Consider the following 22394-nt stretch of genomic DNA (forward strand, 5'->3'; position numbering starts at 1 on the left):
AATAGCTGTGCTGATTTTCACTGGCAAGCTCACTGCTGGAAAAACACAGGCACAGCTCAGGGTCTGATCGGCTACTCCGAGACTTGGCAAACTCGTGCCAGCGTCAGGCTGTCTAGGGCATTGCATTTAGCTGCCTCTCTCTAGTCACTGGCTTACAGCAGTGTTGCAAAATACAGAGTCCTGGCCGGCTAAGCCACATGCTCCTCAGACAGAGGGTATAAGAGAAGAAATAAGACAGGGAAGCAAAAGGACACATGGTGGTGGAGGGAGTGCACAGACAAATGCCCACATTCTGAGTAGTGTGAAGGTGGTGGTATCATCTGGGTCCCTCTCTCTGGCTTGGCCTGGTCAAGCTATCTCTCAGGATTAGGATGAAGAAGATCTGGGGTCCCAAGAGATGGTCTTTCAATCAGCCAGTGTCATGGTTGCCCTTCCCAAAGTCTCTTTATGAGGACCTGAAAGGGGGAGTGGTGGGTGGAAGAGCCCAACCCCTCATTATTTTGTCCACAAATTAGGCTTAATTTCCAACACACCAGTTTTGGTGCATGGATTTCTGGTCTCACACTGTTCTTGTTTACCAGGTGTGATCTTAGCACAGTCTTTGAATAACATCAGTAGGCCTTTTTGTTTGGACTAATTCAATCTTTTGGTCTTTTTTTTTCTGAACTTGTCCCCATCCCCACTTGTTGTGGGGTATTGTGACACTACATGAACTTTCATTCACTTTTCACAGATGAGATCAGAATTAGGGGACATTATCACAATGGCCCTGATAACTTAAACAGAGCTACCCACATGCGTAAAGTGAGGCACCTGCCTATGTCTTCCCCGGCTTTCTCCAGGATTCTTTAGCCACTCAGCCTATATGAAGAGCCCAGATCAAATGTCTGTTTTCTTGTATATTAACAGACTCAAAACTCACAGGCTACTCCTCCAAAGGCCTTCGGAAATTGCTGGCGCATGTAATGTCCATTAACTGTACAAAAAAAGTTTTCGGGGAACCTATGAGTTCCTTTAAATTATCCAGTGTGGGAAAAGGACTTGGAATATTAAAAACAAACACACACACAATCTCAGAAGATACTAAGCTTTCACAAATGAAGACTATATCTAAATTGGAGCTAGGCAAAAATTTTCAACTGAAACTTTTTTGGTGAAAAATGCAGATTCGGTGGCACCAAAACGTTTTGTGAAAGTTTTGTCAAATTGTTTCGGTTAAAACAAACCTACATGAAATTTCAGAAAAAAATCAGTGTTTCATTTTGACATTTTCTAAACAAAACATTTCAATTTTTTGGTTCTTTTGAGTTTTCATTTCAAAATACCCTTTCATTCTATTAAACAATCGAAAATGTTGAAAAACTGTTGAAATCAAAACAAAATATTTCAGTTTTGCTGAAACAAAACATTTTGTTTGACCTGAAGAGAATTTTTTTGACTTTTTGATTTGCTGAAAATTTTGTTTCTGGTTTGACCTGAAATTATTATTATTTTTTTAAATTGCCAGTGAACTGAAAACATCTGTTATCCACCCAGGTCCATCCTGAATCAACTAAATGTGACTCCAGATTTCCAGTAGTGCTGTGTCCCACTACCTCGTACCCAGACACGTTTGACTGGGTTAAGTTTAAAGAACCAAAGTGCAAGTTTTAGTTAATGAAATTGGTTGTTGACTCACACTCTAAAGATGAGAAACAATGAATCAGCCTAAACTCACTCAGAGAAATAGCTTGTGTTTTCTTGACTGTTTTGTTCAAATGAATCCCATGTTCTACCCATTTTCTAGGTCTTCTTCTCATTTGATGCTACTCAGTAGGAGTTTGTCTACACAGTGCTACTTCCAGACTATAGGGCTGTGAATTGTAGAGCTCTTTAGCAGAGTGTGCACTAGAGTGCCCCTTGTAGATCCTGCTGGTACTGTAGTCTTGGGACTACGTCAACGAGAACTAGGTACCCTTAGTCTGCACCAGCAGGGTGGACAAGGAGCAGTTAGGGTTCTAACTGGGTGCACACTCTACACCCTTAGTCCAGATTGCGGTGCTGTGTAGACACGCCCTAAGTCTACACAACTGCAGTGAAAAATTTCTCATTACTAAACCAGTTTGATTCGTCGTTATATATAGGAAGTGCAATAATCTGTGATTTATTGAATTTTTCTGTATGTCAGATCTAACATGCTGTAGCTTATCCCTTATTTGAGGTAAGAATCCCGATGGGGTTGTCTTCAGTTTGCCTGGTTGCTTTCATTCCGTGGCAAAATGTTGAATTTGCTAATCACTCTTTTCAGTGTGATATTCCTTTGTTTTCTTTTCTCCAGTAATTTGCTGAATGCGTACAGACCATGCTGTAGTCAAAACAATTCAACTGAACTAAGGTATCAGCTAGCATAGACACTACCTCAAATCTAATGAGACTCATGATCATTTTCAGCTCTAGGGAAACATTATGTACTTTTGTTTTATTTCCATCGAATGTCTAATTATTTCCAGAGTCAGCACTTACTGCATCTTTTTCACTATTATTTTATAATTAATATACTTTAAACAGAAACTGTACAGTTTTTAAATGAGAGAGCCCATAGGAGAAATGGATCTTAAAACACCTGACAGTTGGCTAGATTTTAGAACTTTAAAAATGCACGTAAAGCAGGATGCATGTTAATTACAGAGGGACTGATCTGGCTTTCTTGGAAACACTGGAATTGCCAGATGAGACCAGAGCAGGGCCCATGAGGTCTCTATCCTGTCTTTGACATTGACTGGCATCTGGTGCATCAGGGGAAAGTGCAAAACAACCAGTATCAGATGGTTATGGAATAACCTGTTGAGAGGGAAGTTCCTAACCCTGTTAATTTGAGGTTGGTTATGACCCGAAGCATGAGGGTTGACCCCACTGTAAAACTAGAGGGATGCGGTGGCAAATCAGCCCGCAACACGTTTATTCGAAGGCATAGCCACGGAGCTGCTCGTAGCAGCAATTTAAAATTACATACCGTATGCTCCCGGAGAGCAGCCAGCACCACTCCTGGTCAGGTTTTAACTGTCCTGGCCACACAGAAAGAAAGGCCAGACCCAATGGGTGTGGTTTAATTAGGCCAAAACTTTATTCACTTCACTTATCTGAGAATACCCAGCAATAAATCATACCATGCAGTCCTCATTTCCTTAATCCTGGTGCCAGTAGCCCATTGCTGGTACCCTGCTTCCACCTTGCCTCAGATGAGGGGCAAGGGGGGAGGCTGTCTCCTGGCTTTACCCAATGTTAAGAGCTCCATCCACTCTTCTTTCCCCAACTTCTTTATGGGATGCTTCCCCAAAACCTTCTTCCAACTCCTGTTTATCCATGAACGGTACCCCTTCTGTAGCGAGGACCTGCATGGGACAACTGCAACATTTGGACCTAACCTTGGTATCTATCCCTACCAGGTCCCTGACCGGCTGTGGGGAAGGTGAATAAACCCACCCTGCCTGGCCAGTGTGAATGCTGCAGGACAGATTCTTCCCCCGCTCAAAAAGGAAGAAAGTGATGAGTGAAAAGCTCAGCCAATCGCAGAAATCCCGTCCTACTCTCATCCTGGGGGTGGGTGGGTGCTGCTGGCCCGAGGTAGAGAGAGTGAGTTCCTATCAAGGTGTAGGGGGTCTAAATACCCGCTATCTCTGCACATGTTGGGTCAATGTTTCCCCATACCTGGTCCTTCCACTTCTTTTTCCTCTCCTGGCTCTGTACAAGTGAGTTCTCCTATTGCCCCCACCCCCAATCCCTTTAAGTGTAGCGCCTTAAAGAGACTTGGCCTCTTTCTTTCTGTAGCCAGACAAGGACTCACTGAATCCCGTTGCAGTCAGCACGTTTTATCAAGCCAACGTTCACGTCACCTGTTTAATAAGCGAACATATTACACCAGCGACACTCAGCCCGAGGCTCGTGAGCCTCAAGAGGCTCTTTAATGCGTCTTCTGCGACTCTTTGCAGCGCGTGATATTAAAACACCGTGTGATTTAATTATTAACCAATCAGGAGGCTTTTACTATGTTGTTAACCAATTGTAGTGGATAAAATAATAATACTCAGTCAGTCATTTTGCTGTGAGAATCATATGTACGTAGATATAAAAATAGTAAATGAAACAATGAATTCACGCTGCTGTGGCTCTTTTGGGTAATGTTGATCGCTCATTAGGCTCCTGAACCCCTGAGGTCTGAGTGTCACTGTATTATACAGTACATGACTAGGTGGTGAAGACATTAAATTCACTCTCAAACTCATATTCTCTGTTTCTGATGTTTACTTTATCATTCATTATTGTTTCCTCTGGAGGTGATTCCCTGGCCTTTTGTAGAAACAGAAGAGGCAGGAGGATCTGTTCAAAGAATATACAAAACATTTCCCACCCATGGTGTCATTAAAGGCTATTCTTCCTGGAAGAGCAGAAGTTGTGATAGAGACCCTGAGAAATTGACCAGTCATACTCAGAAGTATGAAGAGAATGAAGCTAGAGGAAGTAGTGGTTGGTGAGTCAGCATGAGTAATTTTGTTCCAATGAGAATGAAGATTGAGGGTTTTTTTTTTCCCTCTTAAACATTTTGGACATCATTGCTTAATGGAGGGAAATAAGCGATATTATGTCTGTGTAGCTAGTACTTCTTGATTTTTAAATCAAATGCAGAAATATCTAGAATCTAGATACGTATCTTCATAGGCACCCTCCTCCTAGGAAAGTGAGGGGGGAAACAGCTCCTGGTGAGTATGTTTCTGTCCTTTTTGTATTGGTGATAATTTTGCAGTATGTATTAGAATCTAATGTGGGTTTAGCTTTGCCCCACTGGGACACAGAACTGATGTATTCAGTGCACTGAAAAGTTAGCAGGATGGAATTGTTTGGTTTTGTGGGGTTTTTTTTCCCATCCATATACCACTGGCAGATGTACTTTTGATTTGTGAGTTTTCCTAATAATGAATGCACTGGATTCATTACAGCTTGTAGCTGCTTGTTGTAGACAGAGCGCTTGGCCGTGTTAGATGGTAAAGAAAACTGATCAAGAAGCCATTAAGTTCAAAAGTTGAGCTCAGTTTGATGTGGGTTATTGCACAAGCCAAGGGGAGGAGGGGGCTGAAGTTTGCTGTTTCATGCTACATACAGGGAGGGTAACTTCTGTTGCTGGGCTGCCTGCAGTTAGTGCAAGTTTTTCATTCAAGAATGGTCAGAAATGCAACATATGTACCTGTAATATATAACTGTGTTTCAGTGGAGACCTGATGCAAAGCCCACTGAAATCAACTGAAGGTCTCCCATTGACTTCCGTGAGCTTTGGATCACGCTCTGTGCTACAAATAGTCTTCGTCATTTAATCCAAATGCAGAGCCACAAGCCAGTAATCCGAGTGTGTTGTACCATCAGATATAAAGGTGTAAAGCTGCTCGGTGAGAGCGAGCGAGCAATGTGCTTGTACGTTTCTAGGTTCCTGAAGGCTGCATTTATATTTCCCATGTTGTTGACTGACAGAGTTTGATGCTCAGTGAAAGGCTGGTGCTCATCTTCGGCTGGAAACGTTGTTTTTCAAGCCTATCTAGTTACTGTAGACCCAGTTTCATTTACTGTATCACAGGGTCACATGACAAGCATTTTTGGTAACTTGGTTTTGTTTTTTTGGTCTAAAAAAAAAAAAAAGAGAGAGAGAGAAAGAACCCCCCCCTCCCCCGAATTATGGCATAACAGGAGGAAGAGCGCTGCCCTGTCTCTTGGGTACAGTAACTCGACTGCGTGGGCTACATGGATGAAAATGAGTCAGCACTCTCCTTAAAAATGACTTGTTGTTAAAAAGGGAGCTTAAACCTGCCTTCAGCAAACAGTATCACCGTCTCATTTGCTTGTAGACGTCTTTACCTACTTCAGCTGCAGTTAGTAAAATGACTGGGGCTGGGGGTTTTTTTTGAGGTACGCTGCTACCGCCTTTGCAGCCCGGCCTCTGGTTGCAGGCAATTCATGTGATACAACAGAATGAAAATAGCTCGCACCATGTGCCTGTCTTGACTTGTGAGTCAGAATATCTTGCAGCTACAATTCCTTACTGTGCCTAGGATCATAGATTTCATGGCCAGAAGGGGCCATTATGGTCTAGTCTGATGTCTGGCTTAGCATAGGCCAGAAAATTTCACCCAGTGACTCCTGCATTGAGCACAGAATTTAGTATGTCTTGCAGAAACACACCCAGTCTGACTGGACTAAGAAATGATCCCTCTGGGTGCGCCACTGGGAACCCCTGCATCGGACCGAGATCCACATTCACACTTATTTTTGTGATGTATCAGTTACCTCGTTTTTAATCCATTTAGTGTAATTTCTAGGGGGCATTGTGATGATCTAGTCTGATCCCTTGCCATAGAATTTCACCCAGCATGATGCCTGCTTCCAGCCCAATAACTTGTGTTTGACCTCAGCCACGGATTCTTTGTAGGTTTGCTTTGAAAGGTTTATCCTTCTGGTGCTTTTAGGGTTGACAACTTTCTAATCGCACAAAACCGAACACCCTAGGCCCGTCCCTTCCCAGAGATCCTGACCTTGCTCACTACATTCCCCCCTCCCTCAGTGGCTCACTCTCCCTCACCCTCACTCACTTTCACTGGGCTGAGGCGGGGGTTGGGGTGCGGGAGGGGGTGAGGATTCTAACTGGGGGTGCAGGCTCTGGGGGGGGCAGAAATGAGAGGTTCAGGGTGGGGGAGGGGGCTCCAGGTTGGGGCAGGAAGTTGGGGGGGTGGGAGGGCTCCAGCTGGGGATGTGAGCTCTGGGGTGGGGCTGGGAATGAGGGTTTTGAGGTGCAGGAGGGGGCTGCGGGTTGAGGCAGGGGGTTGGGGTGCGGGAGCGGGTATGGGCTCTGGGCCGGGGGTGCGGGCTCTGGGGTACAGGACAGGCCTCCAGGGTGGGGGGTGGGGCCTAGGGATTTGGAGTGTGGGAGGGGGCTGTGGTGCAGGGGGTTGGGGTGCAGGAGGAGGTACAGGCTCTGGGCTGGGGGTGCGGGCTCTGGGGTGGGGCTGCAAATGAGGGGTTCAGGGTATGGTAGGGAGCTCTGGTATGAGGCAGGGGGTTGGGGTGTAGGGGGGTGAGGGCTCCGGCTGGGGGTGCAAGCTCTGGGGTAGGGCCACGGATGAGGAGTTTGGGGTGCAGCAGGGGGCTCTGGGTTGGGGGGGGGGCTAAAAGCAAGGGCTTGGGGCGCAGGCTTACCTTGGGCGGCTCCTGGTCAGCGGTGCTGCGGAGCTAAGGCAGGCTCCCTCCCTGTCCTGGCTCTGTGCTGCACCCTGGAAGTGGCCAGCAGCAGGACTGGCTCCTAGGTGGGGGTGCCAGGAGGCTCTGCGCACGGCTCTCGCCTGCAGGCACCGCCCCCCTAGCTCCCATTGGCTGCAGAGCCAGTGCCCAGGGTGGGAGCAGCGCATGAAGCCCCATGCCCCCCACCTAGGAGCCGGACTTGCTGGCCACTTCCAGGGTGCACCGCGGTGCCAGGACAGCCAGGGAGCCTGCCTTAGCCCTGCAGCACCGCTGGCCGGACTTTTAATGGCCTGGTTGGCGGTGCTGACCAGAGCTGCCAGGGTCCCTTTTCGACGGGGTGTGCCACTCGAAAACCAGATGCCTGGTCACCCTAGGCTGTGGGATGGAGCCGAGGGGTTCAGAGTAGGGGAGGGAGCTCCAGGTTGAGGCAGGGGGTTGGGGCGGGGTGTGTGTAGGAGGGCTCTGGCTGGGGCTGCAGGCCGGGGATGACGGATTTGGGGTGCAGGAGGGGGCTCTGGGCTGGGGCAGGGTGTTAGGATGTGGGGGTGGTGTGAGGGCTCTGGCTGGGGGTGCAGACTCGGTGATGGGGCTGAGGGGTTTGGGGTGCAGGAGGGGGCTCTTGACTGGGGCTGAGGGGTTCAGAGCATGGGGGGGGATCTGGGCTGGGGCAGGGGGTTGGGGTGTGGCAGGGGCTGAGGGGTGCAGGCTCCGGGCAGAGCTTACCTCAGGCAGCTCCCAGAAGCAGTGGCATGTCACCCCTCCGGCTCCTCTGCAGAAGCATGGCCAGGTAGCTCTGTGTGCTGCCCTGTCTGCAGGTGCTGCCCCTGCAGCTTCCATTGGCCACAGTTCCCGGCCATTGGGAGCTGCAGAGCCGGTGCTTGGGGCAGGAGCAGTGTGCGGAGCCCCCTGGCTGCCCCTACGCATAGGAGCCAGAGGGGGCATATACCGCTGCCTCCGGGAGATGCGCAGAGTCATGGCAGGCAGGGAGCCTGCCTTAGCCCTTCTGTGCCATTGACTGGACTTTTAACAGTCCAGTTAGTGGTGCTGACCGGAGCCGCCAGGGTCCCTTTTCGACCAGGTGTGCCAGTCGAAAATGAGACACCTGGCAACCCTAGGCCCAGGGCTAGCCAGCCCTGTTCAGTTAGCCCCCACCCTGCCACACCTGCACTGGGTGTAGGACTTAAAATGGGAGGAAGCCCAGGAGAGGGCCCTGCGGGAAAGCATTACTGAAGTGGAGCCAGACCCTGTGGTGGGCCTTGGGAGAAGGTCTGGGATCCAGGGAACCAGCGCTGGGGCCGTTGTTCCACAAGAGGCCTGGGGAGCTAGGCAGTGGTGGCTGACTTTTCCCAGTCCAGGGAAGATGGGGTAGCTGTCATCTGGCCCTAGAAGAAGGGAGACTTCCAGCATGGAAGAGCCTGCCGAGCCAGAGAGCGAGAACTGTGTGTTGAGCCCAGAGAGGGCAGGAAACCCTTTGTGTTCATTTGGGACTACTGTCAACAGTGGTGTTTGTTTTGAATGTTGAGTGCCCCGAAAAGGGGGTTGAACTTGGAGAGTGACCCCACTGGAGGGTTGAGCCACATGAATCTCTAGGAGAGACAGAAAAACCTAGTGAGGGGAAACCGAGGCAGGGATGCTATCAGGCCACCCTGTGCCACCAGGAGGTGCTCTGGAGGTGGCAACCCTTTTACAACCCCTTTAAAGGGTGCAGCATAATACCACTCTGTATGCCGTGTAGGGGGCAGAGCCATGGCTCTGCCTATGCCTCCCCTCCGTTTGAGCAAGTTCCTCCTGGGGTGTCCCCGGTATTCCCCCAGCAGGAGGCCTGCAATTCTGGTCATTCCATAGGTGGGTCACACAAGGGGTGGGTAGCCTTTCCTCCGTGGAAGTGCTACCTCGGAGCTGGGATTGACCTCACCGCCCAGCTGTAGCATTGAGAAGGGTACCAGGGAGGTGGAGTAGACGCTTGTGGAGGTTTCTGATCATTTTTAGAGAGAGGTTTATTGCAGCTGTATGTGAAGGGGGGGATCATCTCATGAACAGATGGGGAATGTCGCATTCTCCAGCCCCTTGTCACTTCGATCCTGCCATTTGTCTCATCTGAGGTTGGTGGCCACTTCTAGCTCTGAAGCACAAGTATTGGGGTCAAGACAGCCGGCGTGCATTGCTGTGGAATGACATCAGCGAAGCACAAGTACATTGCGGAGCTGATAAGTAGCATCTCCGCCACTCTGTGTACTTTGTTTCTCTCCTTAGTAAGCACTTGACTACAAAAATGTCACCAGATGCTCTTTGAAGAGCGATTCCCTATTGTGGTCAATGCAATGAAGCCAATAAGCAGGCGCAGGGGTTCAGTGGAATAGAGAAGTGTCCAGGTCTCAGTCGGGCCTACCCCACAGTCCAGCTGCATGTTACCCTGGGAGAGGCTCAAACTCACACCTTAACTCCTGGGCAGCAGGCATAGGGAGCGCCTTCTATCCCACGCTGGTGACTGGTGACTCAGCAGCAACTCCATGGCAGCACTGACAGGCTCTGACGGAAGTTGCATCAAAGCCTCCTCACCCGAAGAGCTGGCTGGGTCAACGGGTTTGAGTGTGGCTGGGGGTGAAGGGCGGGGCTCTCCGGGCCTTTGAGAACAGTTCAAAGCCATGGTGATGAAGTCTGTTCCGTAGTGGCTCATCCCCGGTAGCACTCCCGGTTACCGCTCGCCACCACAGAGCTGTCGGTGACTCTAACACACCGCTCTGCTTTTGAAGAACTTTTTTTCCCTCTAGTCATGCTTTCGACACGGGGATTTGGAAACTCAGCAACAAGACTAGAAGGCTCACTCACTCAGCAAAGCAGGGAGTGCAAGCCCATTGATGCACAAATTGGGCGGTTTTCAGTTTTGCTTTTCACAAATGGGCCCTGCACAAAGGGTAATTCTGGAATTAACTCAGGGCATGGTCTGTGTCCAGGGCACATGTATGTGCCCCAGGCTGTTCTGTGTCTAATGAGCATGTAAGAGCAATGGAAAAAAACCCACAAAGCTTTGCCCAGGGTAAGTACTGGAGATGAAAACATTTGTGGTATTGACACCATACCTTGCAATTGCTGCAATGCTCTTCTTGCTCCGCTCTATTGTTACCAATAGGGATTCAAATAAGGGGCCTGATTCTGCCAAGCATTTGTTGTCAATGGGACGCCTTATGTAAGTACTACTCAGTGTGAATTAGGGGGTTGAATCAGGCCTATTAGGACTAGAACAAATCCTACTACACCGGTGTCTATGCAATGAAAGATCTTCATGCCCATAAACGTCAGTGTCCTTCTCTTCTTCGGGACACTGAATCGCCCCACAGCATAGATGATACGACTGTAACTGGTATACCTAACAAGTAACCTCAGACTGTCCATGACATCCCCAAAAGACTACGTGAAAGGAACGTTATTAGGGGTGCAAAGTCAAGTACGCAGAGTTAGGAAATGCCAGAATTAAGGCTGCTTGTGCAACCTTATTTTGTCCCCCTTTGTGTGTTTGGATGATGATATAGTCTTTAATTACAGGCTCACATACCCTCTTTTACCACATGCCTTGCCTCATTTAGTGAACAGGGAGATAGTCACTATTAGGGATGTAAAATACTAAATGGTTAACCGGTTAACTGGTAAGTGTTAGTCTTACCAGTTAGCTCACCCTAACCATTAACCCCCAGCCCTGGGCCGGCTGGCTGGAGCGACCCCAGCCCCTCTCCCTTTAATCGGTTAACAGATTAAATGATATAATTTTAATTGTTTAAATTGTTAAATTTTTAAATGGTATTTATATCCCTGGTCAGTATTTCTTTTTTCCTCCTCATTCAGTGTGTGGCCTTATTTACCACACACCATCCAAACCCTGCACTCCACACAGAATTATTCTTTTCCTCTGGGTGTTTCTCTGGAGCTCTCACGGTAGTGTTTGTGTATTTCACAAACATTACTCAATTTTTCTTAGGTGGTATCATGATCCCCTGTTTAAAGCTGGGGAACTGATGTACAGGGAGATTAAGGTCAAAATATTAAGTATCCACTAACTTTGGGTGTCCAAGCTGAGACCCCTTGGCCTTGAATTTCCAGAGCACTTAGCATATTATATTTATATTTATATTTATTATATATTGGAAATGACTGCCTAGGAAGGAGTACTACAGAAAGGGATCTGGGGGTCATAGTGGATCACAAGCTAAATATGAGTGAACAGTGTAACGCTGTTGCAAAAAAAGCGAACATCATTCTGGGATGAATTAGCAGGAGTGTTGTAAGCAAGACAGGAGAAGTAATTCTTCTGCTCTGATTAGGCCTCAGCTGGAGTATTGTGTCCGGTTCTAGGGGCCACATTTCAGGAAGGATGTGGACAAATTGGAGAGAGTCCAGAGAAAAATTACAAAAATGATTAAAAGTCTAGAAAACACGACCTTTGAGGGAAGATTGAAAAAATTGGGTTTGTTTTGTCTGGAAAAGAGAAGACTGAGGGGGGACATGATAACAGTTTTCAAGTATGTAAAAGGTTGTTACAAGGAGGAGGGAGAAAAATTGTTTTTCTTAACCTCAGGGGATAGGACAAGAAGCAATGGGCTTAAATTGCAGCAAGGGTGGTTTAGGCTGGACATTAGGAAAAACTTCCTAACTGTCAGGGTGGTTAAACCGTGGAATAAATTGCCCAGGGAGGTTGTGGAATCTCCATCACTGGAGATTGTGAAGAGCAGGTTAGACAAACACCTGTCAGAATGGTCTTGATCAGTGGTGGGCAAGCTGCAGCCCATCAGGTTAAGCTGATTGTGGGCTGCAAGACATTTTGCGGACATTGACCATCTGCAGTCACGGCCCCCTGCAGCTCCCACTGGCAACGGTTCACCGTTCCTGGCCAATGGGAGCGGCGGGAGGCAGCAGGCTGCAGGTTGCCCACCACTGGTCTAGATAATACTTAGCCCTGCCACGAGTGCAGGGGACCGGACTAGATGACCTCTCAAGGTCCCTTCCAGTTCTATGTTTCTATGTTCAATGCACAACTCCCATTAATTTCAATTGCAGTTGAGTGCTCAGCACTTTGGCAAATCAGAGCCGAACTGTTTCTTATGAGGAACCCAGAAAATAGGGAACTTCAGTGAGTGAGCCACTGTGCAAAGTTTGGTTGAAGTGATTTGTCCAGCCTCTCACAGGGCGGAGGTACGCATAGAATCCAGTTCTCCAGGGCAGCATTCATCTTCCTTAACTCCAGACCATCCTTTCTTTTCAAGCCATCACCTGCCTTGTTCGTGACACACCGTCCAACTTCTGCAACAAATGAGGCAGTAATCCTACAGACAACAGCCTACTTCACTACACACTCCTGATTTGACCCCAGAGCAGATCCTTCCTGTGCACTGAACGAGGCGGGGGTCCTGTGCAAAGAAATAGTATGCTATCGTGTAATTAAAGACTCTTATCTTATTGCACAGACACGAAGGCACTGAGTTAAAATTGCACATGCAGCCTTAATTCTGGAATTTCCTAATTTTTAAATTGACTTTGCAACTTTAATGTTCTGTTCACATATTTTTGGAATGTAATTTCCCAATTAGAAAAAAACCCGTAAATTCGGTTGTGTGGAAACATATTGACTCCCAACTTGGGACGTCAGTAGGGTCCAGACCATTAGAACTACCACACAGACCTCTGCCACTTGAACTAATAGCATAGTGGGTAGCAGTAGTAGGCTGTTATCCTCCATGTGGACTAGTAACTAGAGTAGGATGGGACACACCCTTTGCCAGTGGCTTTTGCAGACATTTGCTGATGGCAGAGGAATGGTGAGATTCATGACTCCTGAGTTCCGTTCCAGATTCTGGAGGGCAGTCTGGTCTAGCGCTCATAGACCCCTGTGCCCCTAGCCTGTCACTGCCCTCCCCTACCCCCATGCCTCTGCTCTTGTCCATCCCTCTCATCTTGGTCCTTGCCTCCCACCCCTTCTGCTCCTAGCCAAACCCACCCATTCCCTGGCTCCTGTTTCTCCCCTCTGCTCACTGGCTCCTCCAACCCCATCTTCCCCCCAGTCCCTTTCTCCCCACCATTCCTCATCCTTCTCCATTCAAATCAGGTAGCTTTTTCCTTCTCTGCAGTGCCAGCATGGAGGGTGCTGGGAGCCCAGGAGCCAGACTCTGCTCTCCGTTCTGGTGCCACAGCTGTCCCTGATTGCCAGGAGGAGCAATTTTAGGGAAAGTGCTGCTGGCCCCTACATCTCTGGCCTACAGCACGCTCAGTCCTCCTGTGGGGATGGCGCTTGTACCATCCAGGTGTGAGCATGCTCAGTGTGGATGGAATCATCCAAGAATTTAGCTGCCAAACTCTAACAAGGCTCTACTGAGCATGTGCAAATTGAGATTTTCCATCCCCAAAGATGCATACCTTGGCTGCATTTGGGCAGATTTTCATAAGGAGGGCAAAAGGCACACCCCCGACAGCAGTACAATGCCCCCTGCCAAAAATCAGAACCCTGCTACAAAGCAGGGGGGGTCCCACAGCTTCTCAGGGAAGCCGTGTTAAGAATTATTTTTACAGTGGCAAAACAGATACATTTTCTTCTCATTTCATTCTTAAAAATGGTGGTACCATGGTAGCTGAAACACTGCAGAAAAGAATCAGCCTCAGGCCGACACCCAGCATGGAAAACTTCAGCCTAAACTGGTAAAGTTTGACAAAGTTATAAGCAACTGCAAACAGGGTCTTATCATGGGAAGTATCAGGGCACCTTAATCGCATACAGCACTTTACAGCTCTGCCTATAATTTGTAGAACAAAATGGGGGTTCTCGGTCCTATCCCTGCTTTGTCCCCCCCCCCCCTTTTTTTTTAAACAATATAAAGGGTGCGTTCTGGCTGTGTTGGCCTAAAGGGTAATGTATCTATTTCAGAAGTTCTCAGTAGGGAAAGTGTTTTCTGCTGTTGTCTCTGCTGTACAGTAGCCACCCTCTTTGCAGGCCTCGCACAGCCTTTCGAGGTGGAAGTGCTTGGGGGCAAAAGCCTTCTTTCTGTCCCCCCACCCCCCTGGTCCCCTATATTTCCACTACCATGCTGTACAAGCAAGGATCCACAGGAACGGCATCAGAGGCCTGAGAGGTGACCTCTGCCGATCCCGGCAGCTCTTTTGTTCCCGATCCTGAACAAGCTCCACAGTGCCCCCCATCATGGCAACCTTTGGTGCTTTCAGGGCTGACTGGGCCACCCTTCCAGTCCTCCTCCAGCACTAGAATCATTGCAGAGTCGGGTGTGGCACATCCTCCCCCCATGGCTTAATGAGCTGCTCCCACAGGGGTCATGGCTCCTGTAGTAGAAAGAGACCGAGTGCGGGCATCAAACCGGGATGGCAGCACAGAGTTGCAGTTACTATCTCAATGCCCCTTCTGGAATATGCTGCTGTTAGCGACATACGTTGTCACTAACTCCCAGCTGGGCACTGTCAGGTTTGAGTTGTGGCAGTGAAATATATTAGAACAGGAGAGTGATGGGCTCACCACAGTGCCCATGGCACCTTGCTTCTCCCAAGCAGGAGTGCCTTGCATCACTCAGAAATACCACCCCGTCTAGCTGGTTAAATCATTGGCACTGATGGACTCTGAAGGAAGCCATGTCCAGGCCTCCCCAAGGAGAAGAAAAAAGACAATGATGGGGGTATGAAGTGGAGGATAGTCAGGTTTATACATAGACACACATGAATGAATGAATGAACGAATGAACATAAGCATGGTCTCTTGTTTACTACTGCAATTTATCAGGACATCCGTTTAGTAATGGTATACCAGAAGGCCGAATAGATCTTTCTGTGGGAAGGATGTGTCATTCGCTCACACCTCTACCACTCCAGAAAATACTTGGCTGGTTTAATCCCTTTTTGCAAAATTTTTTGTTCAAAATTTGTGGTCCTGAGTCTACCACTCCGCCATGCGTTTGCTGCAGATGGGGAGCAATAAAATGTGAAATGTGCTCTATAATACTAGTAAAGTATTGTGTGTCCTGTATTTACATGGCAGAGGAAAAGGAAAAAATGTTTTTGGTTGGTTAATCGCAGTGGGTTTAAGGGAACCACAAAACCCACTCTAATCCTGCGCAAGTGGTTGCATTGTACTGACATAACATATTAATCATGTATCTAGAACAAAAACAGTCTTCTAGTTTTGGGGAAAACAAATTTGTTCAAAAATCAGATTTGCTCTTGGGTTCAGTTTGGATTGTAACTGTTACCAGTTAACTAGAATCACAAAAGGCTGTTTTACCTTAAGAATTATGGCTAAAATTTCCAAATGTCTAAGTCCCATTTTCAGAAGTGACTTAGGAACTTCATAATCTAAGTCATTTTTGAAAATAGGACTTAGGCTCCTAAGTCACTTAGGTGATTTTGAAAAATTTACCCCATGTCTTGTGCTGTCCTGTCTGCCTTCCCTTGTACCATTAGATTGTCAGTCCTCTGGGACAGTGGCCCATCATGTGATAAGCACTGGTCTACTTCTAATATAAAATAGTACCATACAGAGTCCTTTACATCAGTATATAAATTATTATATGAGAAGTTTTACCCCTGACTTCAGTGGAAGCAGAGTAAGGCTAACACTGAGCACTTTTGAAACCCCCACCCACAAAATATGTGCACAGTACATATAACATAATATTTTATGAGTAAGAAAGATAAATGTCTGTAGTTGCATTGAAACATTAAGGATCAAATTTTCAATAATGGGGTAATGGATAGACTGGCAAAAATAGGAGTATATGCATTGCACCGTGAAAAGCCATGGTTGGGTGCATAAATTGAGCAACTGTTCACCTAACTACTTGTCTGTGTGTACAACTTCCTGATTTCATTATGCAAGTGCTCACTTGCACATGCAAATGTGTTTTTCTTGGACACAGGGGGTACATGTGCATTACTTTGGACACACCGTATTGAACCATTGTTTTGAAATGTTGACCTTCATGTTCTATTCTTCTGAGTCCTCCCTGTCCCCTTCCCTCTCCACCACCTGCTATGGACAAACAGAAATCCCAGCACAGCTGGGAGTCGCACACAGCTGCACTGAAAGAATTAAAACATTGGCATATCAAGTGATTTCCACATGGGCTTTGTACTTCACCGCTATAACATCGTGTTTTTAGCAAATACTGTAGAGATCAGTGATTCAGAAAACAGGAACTGCTTGTTCATGAGAATTTAAAGTGAAAATTAGTTTAAAGAACCGAGAGAAGTTGAAGCAGTAAAGTGAGTAAGGGTGTCAGGTTTTGAAACTGAAAAATTGGTAGTCTTCACCAGATAGCCCTGTGGGCATGGCTGGTGACAACCACAAAATATGATTAGGATTTCTCATAACAGAGCATCATTTACAGTCAAGGGCTTTATTTCAGTACTTTAAAGTAAAGGTTTCCGTTTAGCAATATTTGAACAAAACTCAGGCCAGAGTTCATGCTTTAATCCTTGCTGGTTTAGTCCAGTTTTCATCATACAGATCTCCTAAGACCAGGTAAGCGTTAGTAATAAATAGGGGGTGCGAAGAGATTACACAGCTGCCACAGCCATGTCCATTCAGCGGTTACAGTGGTTAGAATTACAGCAGGTCTGTGGTGTCACTGTACAAGCACGACTCAACGACAGATCAGGATAGCAAGATGAAGTGTCAGTTTGGTGCAGCCATTAATGGGACACCACAGACAAAGACAACCAACCATCTGATGTCGGCTCTGATACATTGTGGGTCATACAGGTGCAGACTGGGATTAATTCTGTGGAAGTCAGTGGGCCTGTTTCTCCTCCAGTTCACACTGGGATTGGATCATGAGTTACTCCAGAGAAGTTAATGAATTTACACTGGTGTAACTGGAGACTCAGGCTTACTGGGTGTATGTCAATGTGAAATTGACTTGAAATGAGCCCTATAACACTGCATTATAGCCACACTGACACACACACCCTTGCAGATCATTTACTGTCCTGAAGGGCACCAGGGTGAAATCCTAGACCCACTGAAATCAACGGCAAAAGTTACTCTGTAGTTTGTAGGCATCTCAGCAGGGTGATAGTTCTCATTTGCAAAGCTGTGGAGGAGAGCCCAGGGTGTCTAAAGTCTGGAGTCAAATCCACCTCCCGCTTGTGGGGGAGGAACTCCACTGACGTCAAAGCTGTGTTGTTGCTGGCACCAATGTGCCTCCTGACATTTGTCGTGTAATTTAGAGGGTCTGGGCCTGATTCTACAGGATGTTGGGTGCCCTCAATGCTCAGGAGATTTAGTGACCGCCAGGTGGGATGGGACTGTACAGTGCGCAAGCCCCCGCACAGTCAGCCTCCCGCAGACAAGCCCGCATTGACTGCAGCGGAAGCTGAAGGACGCTCGGTACCTTTTGGGAGCAGGCCTTTAATTTGCTGACCTTCAAAATGCTCTTCAGCTGTGCTCGGTGCATCAGCCCCAGCAATGCCAGCTGTTACCAGCCCAGCCCACGCCAGCTGGGGCCTGCACCTTGGTGCTCACACATGCCATCGGGTGACCTGAGGGACGCCACTGCCGTCTCCTCCTCAGATGAACTGGTTAGAGATCGAAAGCAAGCCCCGCTTGGCAGCCCAGCTGGCAACACATGGGCTGGTGTCATTCAAGCGACCCGGCGTTGCAGATGAGCACAGGGCACCTGACAGTGCTGACTGAGGGAGTGAGAGTCCCTGAGCACTGGGCGTGTCACCGAGAAGGTGAGCGATCGCTGTCGCAAGCCGATCGCTCGCTCGCTCTTTTCTATAAAGCAACGGTTGGGGATTCCCCCCGAAGGACAGGCTCAGACACCCGTGTGCCACACACATCCAGCTTTGTATAGGCAAGTGCTGATCCATGGCAGTCTCATCAATTAGAGAATCATTTCAAAAGGGCCAAGTCACACTATTTTCTAGCTGTTGCTCTCAGACTGGGTTGCTAGCTGCCAGTCAATCAAGTCCACTAAAGCATAGCAGACACTAGCTCATTGGCTATATGCTCATTCCTTGGTTTGAACGTGGCTCACGTTTCTCATTTACTTCCAGCGTCATAACTAGAATAGTCTTATTAAACAGGACCTTGAAAATCTCTCACCCCTGACATCAGGGGAGGTCAATTATTTTTGGTTAAGGTCCACGTTTCTTGGTCAAGGTATAGTCAAGGTCCAGATTCCAGATAAAATAATAATAATAATAATGATAAGTAAATAAAAAGATTTTGGGGTCCATTCAAAAGCGTCTGGCTATCCGGATTTGTCCCGCGGTCCGCCTATTGACGACCCCTTCCTTACATCATGCTTACCGTTTCATTTGAGTTCACTCATTGATGGCTAGTGTTTCACGCTGCCCTTTGCCCCGGTGTACATGACTGTGCACGTCGCAGGGCAGAATTAGCCCCTGTGTTTGTTTTTACTAATGAGAGCAGTTTGTATGAGTGATTTTGTCTCTTGTACCAAGACATTTTCTGCAGTGATAGTGCTGGATTTTATTCCTGGCCGTGTGTGTGTGTATATATTAATTTAGGATTCCACTGGGAGGATGCCATTAGGTTTCAACTTTGATATTTATGCTGCGATCATGCAATATGAGTCTCTTCTAAGCAGTCTCAGGCTGGAGCTGTCTCAGTGTTGTCAGATTGCCCAGGAGATATGAAAACTGGATGACTTGCAACTGTTTGCAACTCAACGTAAAAACCCACATTGATTTGGTTGGTTTGTGGCATGACGTTTCAAGCATTTTCCCCCAAGCGTTCCGCATGGAAGGCCATAACCCTTATCTAAAGTGAAGCAGTGGACAATCTGAGGAGATGTCTTGGCAACAGAACTTAGCTTGACTTCTTCGTGGACAAACGTTGTCACCTTTCGTGACAGGTTTCAATCGGTTCACCGAGCCTCTAGGGGGCAATGGAGAGCTACTGTCCCTCAGTCACACCTTTCGGTCAGCAGAGGGAGGTGTGCCGGCCCGAGTCTGCGGCGCGCCCCTCGGGCGGCGGGGGGGGAGCGCCGGCCCGGGTCTGCGGCACGCCCGGGGGGCGGGGGCGGCCCACGCAGGCTGAGAGGGTGGCTCTTTACCCCCTGGTTCAGAGGGAAGCCACCCTGGCTCCCTACACCTTTACAATATTGACTGCATAAAAATAGAATTCGGTGTATATTAACAGATATTGCAGTCCATACTTTATTACCGCTTACAGAGACTGAGTCAGCCCCTTGCCACCAGGCTTGAGATAGCTGTGGCTTTAAGCGTTAAACCCTCTAGAAACATGAAGGGCTGGATTCTCCCCTATGTCCAAGCTCCATTCAGTGCAGGGGAGGAATGGTAGCATCAGGAAGCTAGTTATAGCTCGTCAGATCTGGGGGAACTACTTTGCATGGGCTGCTTTAACTTGTGACTCTTGCCTAGGGTTATTAAGGGACCCTAAACCAGTGGAGGATCAATAGGGCCGAGTGCAGCTCTGCTACACTGACACGCAACCTCTGTCGAGATTGATGGGGGCGGCTGGCACAGGAGCCAGCTCTAGGCCAGCAAGGTGTTTCCTCTCCGCCGGGAATTCTCTATCTGTCATTTGTGGCCAGAATCTGGTCCCTTTGGACTACTAGAGTGGACGGAGTGACCTGGCCTGACGTTTGCTTGTACTCTGTACAGTCAATGCCACAAATTCAGCCTGGGATCTGAGGATTCGGCTGGATCACTCGTGTGCTGCACCGCCACTGATTCTGCAATTAGAAGTTGGTCAACTGTTCTGTCTAGAGTTTTGCTCACAAAAGAATGCAGCTAACTCTCCCAGAGCTCTGTTGGCTCTGGGGGGCTCGCAGCAGTGAATAGTATTAAAAACTTACTGTTGACCAAAAGAGTAAGCAACGGTGACTTAGAATACATACCTGGAGCAAATCTGTTGAGTAAGAAAGGCAAGTTTTCACCCAGGCACAGTCCTGACCATATCTGAGTTTCATCTCCACCCACTGCGGCTGTCTATTCATTGGACATTCATGCTGTATTACTGTCAGGATTTTGCAGGCATGTTCTTTCCATCTTTCACATTATATTAAAGCATCCAAGTGCTATCATGCCTCTTCTCTTAGCTGCTTGATTTAAACTGTACAGCTGTGTAAAACTGACAGGTTTGCTCCTTGGACTAGGGATTTCTTGGTGTTCTACAAATAGCTTATCTTGGAGTGTTAATGACTCCATTGTTAGGGTTGCTGCAGCGTTTCTCTTTAAAGTCCAATTTTTAAGCTTCTTTAAAATTCACATGGATAGCTAGAACAGCTTGAATGTTGGCAAGCTCATTCAGGGCTCAGGCAAAAATTTGGGATAATCTGTTCAAGGGTGTCCTGAGATTTGGGCCCCCCAAAATGAACCGTTTTAAAATTGTAAATGTTCTTAAAACACCCTTTTCATACAGAGCCTGATTAAAAATAGGGAAGAAGCTCCACACAAAACTGACATCCCTAGAATGCCCATGTTGAGATCTAGTGTCTGGCCCCAAGATCAGACTCCAAACCAAAACTATTTTTTGGTTCATGGACAGAGACCAAGACTTTCCCCCATAGAGTACCCGGTAGCTGAAGGGAACTGTGCACAGGTGGGGCAGCAGGAGACTGAGAATTCAAGTTTCCTTTTCCACTGAGGGCGGTTAATGCATCTGTGTATTTTATGACCCTTAGTACTGACCAAGGCTACTTAAGGGTAATGAGCCATCCACCCTCTGCCCCCATTTTACAGATAAAATAACTGAGAGGTTGCTTCAAGTCAAGCTGGGAACAGACCCCCAGCTCCGTAGTGTGTCAAACCATCTCATCCACTCAGCCGTGCTACCTGTTGAAATAAGTGTACCAAATCCATGTGCGTGGCTGGCCACTGCTTTAACCAGTAGAGAACACTCCCTTCCCAGAGCCAGTAAGGGAACCTAGAAATCCTGATTCCTGGCCTTCCACTACTGTCAAGAAAGGGTGGAGCAGCTGCTCACAAAATGGGGGAGCTTGTGGGTTTCTGAGAGGTTTCCATTGTGGCAGTTTAATTAAAGTTACAGTGATGTTCCTGTTTAAAACTGGGGAATTATTTAAAACAAAGCAGGAGTCCAGTGGCTGTTCTAGGAGGTCAGTTCTTGCATAGCCAGGAATAAAAACTGCCCATAACAGAAGAAACTCTCATCCACGTGGCTGTGCTACTAACCAGCCGGCATAGACCACATTTCGGCTTGGCTGTGCTGTCTGAACAGTGGCCCCCTTCGCGCACCCCAACACTACAAAGCTCTGGGCTCCCTGCAGCTGAACAGGCCCAACCAATATTTGCCCCTGGGGGAATTTCTGTGCGGTGGAGGAAGAAGGGTGCTGTGAGCAAGGATGGGTCTATGGAATAAGCAACGGCCTGGGGCCCTAGAGAGCTAGTTCTGTCCTTTCCTGTGTGGTGATGGGCCAGTCACTCAAACCAGAATCTTTAGAGCTGGCTGCTAATTTTGGCCATAACCTCTCTGTGGCTCTGCTCCCTTTGGTGAAATGAAGCTAATACTCCCCAACGTCACAATGGGTTGTGAGGAGACATTCACTGGCATTTGTGAGGTGCTCCCATACTCTGGCAATGGGGAGGGGTGGGGTAGGGCGCTCCCCAGTCCTTCTGAGCTTCAGGAGACTCATTTGGGTTACCCAGGCCCCTTTGGTTATTTCTGGTTCTTCTAGGCCCTGCTGGGTTTATCTTGGCTTGTTGAGGGTGGAACCCATTTTGGCTGGCTTGGGTCTGAGATGCCTTCTGAGGCTCTGGGACGTTCCTGCATTCACACTCACCCCTGCTCCAGGAGAGGCCCTATAGGGAGTCCTGAGGTTACCCAGAGGGGGCCATGGTGCTTTGTGTAACTGTTTAGTTTACAACTGACCATAGTGACTTTCCCCCACATGTCCTGGAGCCGCCATCTCCCCGGGTCACAGCACTGCCCTCCCTGAGCCGCCATCCCTTGTGTCGCTCCCCATTCGCTTATCACTGCACCCTAGGGGAGTGGGGTGTCTGAGGTCTGGGTCCAGGGTGGTGCCTGGGGTAACGCATACTAATGGCCAGCAGTGACCAGGCACTTTCCTCTGCTGAGATGGTGGCTCCAACAGCCAGTGTGTGCAGAGGCCTTTGCAGTGGGGCTGTTTCTGGAGCACCGT

The 22394-nt window shown here is 48.0% G+C and overlaps 1 long non-coding RNA gene across 4 annotated transcripts in view; it reads left to right on the forward strand.

Moving 5' to 3' along the window:
* The window catches only part of LOC114019320, a 162807-nt gene that overhangs the window by 93693 nt on the left and 46720 nt on the right, over positions 1-22394 (forward strand). Inside the window, exon 1 of one of the 4 annotated variants that reach the window (XR_005224979.2) lies at positions 4452-4736. The exons of the other annotated variants lie outside the window; for them this stretch is intronic. This is a non-coding gene — a long non-coding RNA (uncharacterized LOC114019320). Of the gene's footprint in view, positions 1-4451; positions 4737-22394 lie in introns of those variants that run through there. 4 annotated transcript variants of the gene reach the window in all.

Source organism: Chelonia mydas, chromosome 3 (genome assembly GCF_015237465.2).
Source record: "Chelonia mydas isolate rCheMyd1 chromosome 3, rCheMyd1.pri.v2, whole genome shotgun sequence".
NCBI classification, from domain to species: Eukaryota; Metazoa; Chordata; order Testudines; family Cheloniidae; genus Chelonia; species Chelonia mydas.